At 42.5% G+C, this 5,910-nt stretch overlaps 1 pseudogene; it reads right to left on the bottom strand.

The window, feature by feature from the left end:
- Positions 1-1,267: 1,267 nt before the first annotated feature.
- On the bottom strand, positions 1,268-1,726 carry LOC149228872 (SKP1-like protein 1A pseudogene; annotated as a pseudogene).
- Between the last annotated feature and the right edge of the window lie 4,184 nt (positions 1,727-5,910).

Below are 5,910 nucleotides of genomic sequence, written 5' to 3'. Positions count from 1 at the left end.
GTCTCTTGTTTTGTCGTCTTCTTGTTTTGTGTTTATATTTCTGCAATATTTTATGTGTTCCATTGCTCTGTAATATATAAGTTTCTAACAGAGTGGGTGCAAATGGGAGTGGTAACGTTTTTTTTGGTTCTTTACCACATATAATTGATGTGCTTTGTTCAATCATGGAACTTTGGGTTCTTGGCCAACTTTATTGCCGAGGTATTGTCAATCATGATTGGAGTCAATTATACTTGTTTTACCTACAAATCTTCAAGAATTTTCCTGAGCCACACAATTTCTTTTGTTGCCTCAGCTACTACCACATCTTCTACCTCCGTTGTGGAATCTCCTAGAACTGATTGTTTTTGTGATCTCTAGGAGACAACTCCTCATCCAAGACTCATAACATAACTTGAAGTAGATACCCTAGTTTCTTTGTCTCCATCGAAGTCTCAATCAGAGTATCCAATTAAGCTGAAGTCATCCACTTGTATACTTGATTCGAAAGTCGTGAGTTCCCTTGAAGTACCTTAGAACTCTTTTTTCAACAAACCAATGTCCCTCACAAGGCTTTTGCATAAACCTAGAGAGGATTCCAACAGCAAATGAAATGTTTCGTCTAGTAGTAGTTAGGTAGTTGGGACTTCCTACAACATGTCTATACTTTGTTGCATCCTCAAATTATTTTCCTTCAATGGATGTGAGCTTTATGTTTGGTTCCATTGGAGTAGTAAGAGGATTGCATTCTGTCATGCCAAACCTATTCAATAGATCTCCAATGTACTTCTTCTGAGAAGGGAATATGGACTTCAGATGTTGAGTTACTTCAATACCAAGATAGTAATGAACATAGCCCAAATCACTCATTTCAAAACCTTTCTTCAATTCCTTATTTATGGATGTGATGTTGCTTTCATTGTTCCATGTCATCAAAAGATGATCTACATATACCACAAGATATACAACTGCTTTTTCAACTTTCTTGACAAATAAAGCTGCATCATCAAGATCATAGTGTTTGAAATTGAGTTTCAGAAGATGCTTACTTAGTCTTTCATACCAGGCTCACGATTCTTGTTTGAGGCCATAAAATCATTTCACAATTTTGCATACTTTTTGTTCATGTCCTCTCACAGCAAATCCTTCACACTAGGACATAAAAACATTCTCTTTTAGAACTTCATTCAAGAAAGCAGTTTTTACATCCATTTGATGGACTTTACAACCGTTCTCAGATGCTAGGGTAGAAAGAGAGGTACTCTGCCATTGGAGAGTGATTTGACGATTAATTTTCATACCGAATGTTGAAAAGCTCACGTATCTGTTCAGCGGTTTTCCCTTTCAACATATCAGCAATAGTTTGACACATCGTGTCCAAAAGGTTTGTGACCACGAGGTAGTTGGCAGCCTTCGTAACTTCAAAGAGTGTTGCACGATCATCTACCAGAGCTCTGACGAACTCCTCATCCCACGTTTTTATGGCATCGATTGATATAGTGGGGGCATCAAGAACATGGTATCTGCAATATTGAATAACCAGACCTAGAATCTTGGCAGAAACGAGAGGTAGAGGAATAGCAATGTCAGTACCCAAGTCCTCCATCATTCTCTGTATGATGCCTGAAGTCGATGCCACCTCTGTTTCCACCTCAAATATTTTGCCATCGCAGCTCTGCAATTTCACAATATCATTCTTATTATTATTGTATACTTCCTTGGCCATAGGGATGGCTGATTCATCCATGATCTGAGCAAATGGAGAGATAGACACGATGAAGTGAAAAAGATTGGATTTCTATGAGATGCCTTTGATGATGGCAATGGTACTAGCGTAAATTTGTTACAATATTTATAGAGAGGCGAATTCATATGAATGGAAAAATGAATGAGCACGATGGCTGGTACTCTTCCATATTTGTTGCCGACACGTGTGGGTGCTATGTAATCAAATGGGGCCATTTAGGGCCTTCGGTTACCATTGCATCAACATTGAGGACATTAGAAGGTCATTGCAGCTACATTTCGCTTGTTGAGGTGGTTTGTTCCCATAGTTCTGAGGGTGGGTCAAATTTGTCATATGATTTTGACTTTTTGGAGTATGACTAAAAAGGTGCATATTTTCCTTGATTGGGATTTTTTCGAGTTGTTGAATAAGGTTATAGTAAATTTGACTAAGTGGAAGCGTCAAACTTTCTGAGTTTAAGGTGGTGGTTTTATTCATATAGATTTGGCTGCTCATGGTATTAAAGTCCATAGATTATATGTGATAAATTCTTTTAAAAGTTTTAAATGGCTCGGGGATTCCCATAGTGATTTCGAGTTAAAATTTATTTCACATATTATTGTTATAATTATTTCCTCTCACGATGTCATTCTTGACAATAATATAAAATCTATTAGTTATTTTTTTGAGTTCATGTTTTCTAGGTGAAATCTATTTAATGTGTTACAGTGGCTATAATTATTTTCTCTCACCTTGTTGGGCAAGAACGGCTCTACACCCTAGTATGGTGGTAAATCTCAAGCGTAAACATTTAACATGTCATGTTTAACATTGAACATTTATAATCTAATGTAGTCCTTATTTAAAAATCAATGTAATTATTTTTTTTTTCTAGATCTGTCTATTCCTATTATTATACAAAAAGAGAAAAAATTACAGCAAGGCTCTGGCCTTGAAAGTCTTGCCAAGAGGTTGGCAATTTGCACAAGTGTTCACATTGTTAGATCTCAAAGGACCTCCATTTTTGATATGGCCACTTATAAGACCCGACACATATACATAGCTGAACAGAGACAGTAAAGTGCCCGAAACAAGGCTAAATAGAGACAAAAAAGACAATAAAGTACCTGAAACATTGCTAAACACAGATAGAGACCCGATTCTGGCATGAGTCAAGAAGCAAAACAGAGTGGTGTTCCTGCTGCTGTAGCTGCCTTTAGCGGAGAGCCGAGAGAGATCAATCATCATGAGTGGTGTATGGTTCCTCTACAACTCTGCAACCAAATTGTAAAGAGTCCTCCGTATCTGAGTGCCGAGCCCCCGAGCCTGTTGGTTTTCTCTGCACTAGCTCGCTTGGACCTGCAGTGACCGCTTGATTCACCATCGAGGAGCTTCCTGAGACTGGGCGCTGACCGTCCATTGGAGACGCCCTTCAATGGACTGCCGGTATTTCCGGAGGAGCATCTACCTGGCCTCTGGGACCTTCACATTTCTCAATTGTGATAGAAACAATAAAGGTCGAATGAGCAAGAGTGCAGGGGATTCGATAGCGGACCGTGGGGTGTGCCTCATGCTCACAATTATTCCGTCTACCGCGCCCTCGACCTCTGCCACGACCAAATCTTGTGCCCAGAGACTTGCTTCGCCCGGAATCCTGCACCTCTGTGAATGAGCGCGTTGGGGAGGTTGACCGCTGCGAGATGGCGCGACCCTTGGAGCCTCCTCGTCTACTTATCATCCTGAGCCGTTCTTGCGGCATTGCTAGGCCCTGAGGTGGAGCGAATGAACCTGGAAAGTAATTGAACACTACCACGCTGAGGGAGAGGCGCTTCTTTGCCCTGACCGCAGTATCCCAAGAGACTGGAGCAACAGAAATGAACTCGGAAGCATCAGGTGAGCGACGGATATGGTGCTCCATGGCACAGTTAACCGAGAGTCTGGTTGAGGAATTAATGTCACGCTTTAAAAGCATTAAAAGCCCTGTACACCACCTCATATCAGGCGAGTTCGGACACTTGTTCATGTGACCGACCACGTGCCTGCCCTCCTTGCCATCAGACACCCGCATCTGGGGGTGAGAGATCCTTTTTCACCGGAGAGGTGCAATCCTGTATGAGTTGTTCATCATCTACGCTTTCAAGGGGTCTTGAAAAGTAAGGTTGCTGCCAGTTTACTCCCTGATTGGATAATCTATCTGCAACCTTGTTGGCCGTTCTTCGAACATGCCTGAAGGTAATACTTTGGGGTTTCCTAAGTTTTTCCTCCAGGGATTCCAATCTACTGAGCAATCTCCAGCTGGATGCTATCTTCTCAACGGGGGTTCCAGCTTGGATTCTATTTGCTGCTGTTATAAGGATGAGGGAATCTCCCTCTACTTCTAAAGGGAAGAAGTGATTTTGATCTGCAATACAGATCCCTTTCCATAGTCCTTCCAGCTCTGCTGCATTGTTTGTGTCGTTGCCAATCGATCCATAATAAATGTGCAATATGGCTCCTGTGTGGTTCCTGAATATTCCTCCGAACCCCGCTGGCCCTGGATTACCCTTTGCAGCCCCATCGAAATTTAGCTTGAAATAGTTGATTGCCGGAGGAGACCAAATTAAGGGAGAGACTGAGCAGGCAGGAGGACGGGTTTTGGCCTGGGCTAAAAAGGATAAGTCCAGATTCCATGCTTTCAGAATAGTGATTTCCTGAGGAGAGTCTGGCAGGTCCTCGTCATGCCAAATTCTGATAGCCAGAGTTTCTTGAAGATTTTGCTTCAGGAGGAACCACAGAGCTTCTGTAGGCCTACTGGTGTTGTTGAAGATTCTGCTATTTCTTTCCTTCCAAAGAATCCAGTAGAGGAAGCCTGGTATTAAGGACCATAGATAGTTCAGAAGCAGGCTTTTGAAGGGATTTCTTGGCCATTTTCTGATGTTGTTTGAGATCTCTTCCATCCGGTCGTCCAATATTCTATTGCATTGCTCAGTTCTTTTCCATAGTTGAGTTGCAAGCGGCAAGTCTCCATTAAATGACTAATGGTTTCAGAATGGAGATTGCAGTTTGGGCATCTTGATGGGCCAATGAATCCTATTTTTTGCAGGTTGTCCCATGTGAGTATGCGCCTCTTACTTAAAAGCCAGAGAAAAGTGGAGACTTTGGGCCATATTCCCGGTTTCCATACCTTTTCCCATAGCTGATCCTTGACTGTTTGGGGGGCAGAGTAGCGAAGCTGATGAGCCTCCTTTGTAGTGAAAATTCCTTTTGGCGCGTGTCCCCAACGCAGTTTTTCCGGCTGAGTTGAGTATTTGATTCTTCTATTTCTTAATTCCCGATCTATTTCACTCTATGTTTCCCCTTGCCAATCCTCCTTCCAGGTACTTGCGGATTTCCAAATTTGAAAGTCTGGATGCATGTGCTACCACCAGAATTGATGCACATGTATAAGATTAGCCTGTTTCATGGAGGCTTTCCATATTGGCTTTTGGAATAGGGTCGCCAATTTTGGGAGTTGCTGCCAAGAGTCCTCCCAGAACCTTGCAGCTTTTCCTGAGTGAATTTCCTAGAAACTAGGCTCTTGAACGAAGGTGCTATGAAGCTTTGCCACGTTCCAGATCGGTGAACCTTGTGTTGTAGTGTTGATTCTGATGAGGTCATGCCATTGACTGCCCGGAGCGTATTTTGCTTGCCAGAGTCTCTCCCATGGTGCATTTGGTTTAGAGAGCCAGTTCCACCATATTCGTGCGCCCATAGTGTTATTTCTATGGAGAGGATCCCTTAAGCCTAGCCCGCCATTTGGTTTTGTTTGACAAACTTCTTTCCAGTTGACGAGAGCCCATTTCCTGTTTGGTCCAGAGGAACCCCATAGAAAATTTCTTTGCAAATTACGAATTGCTTTGAGAACCCATTTTGGCGAAGCAAGGATTGAAAAAAGGTATAGTGGCATGGCCTGTAGTACCGACTTGATCAAGACTAGTCTACTGGTCATGTTAAGGGATCGAAAAGTCCAAGACGAGAGCTTCGTAGTGAGTTTGTCGAGTAGAGTTCTCCATGAAGCATGTTTGATGGCGGAATCTGCTAGAGGAGCCCCCAGGTATTTTGAAGGAAGCTTAGCAGTGGAGAACCCCAAAATTCGGGCAATGTTCCTTTGAGTGGAGGCTGGAGTGTTGAAAAAGAAGAGCTGAGATTTTGAAGCATTTATGGTGGTGCCCGAAGCTTCAGAAAAA

Source organism: Pinus tabuliformis, chromosome J (assembly GCF_031772625.1).
Source record: "Pinus tabuliformis cultivar Carrire ecotype Pingquan chromosome J, CPIR1, whole genome shotgun sequence".
Classification (NCBI taxonomy): domain Eukaryota; kingdom Viridiplantae; phylum Streptophyta; class Pinopsida; order Pinales; family Pinaceae; genus Pinus; species Pinus tabuliformis.
Note: the sequence above shows the minus strand (reverse complement) of the source record. Positions and strands in the feature narration are given on the sequence as shown.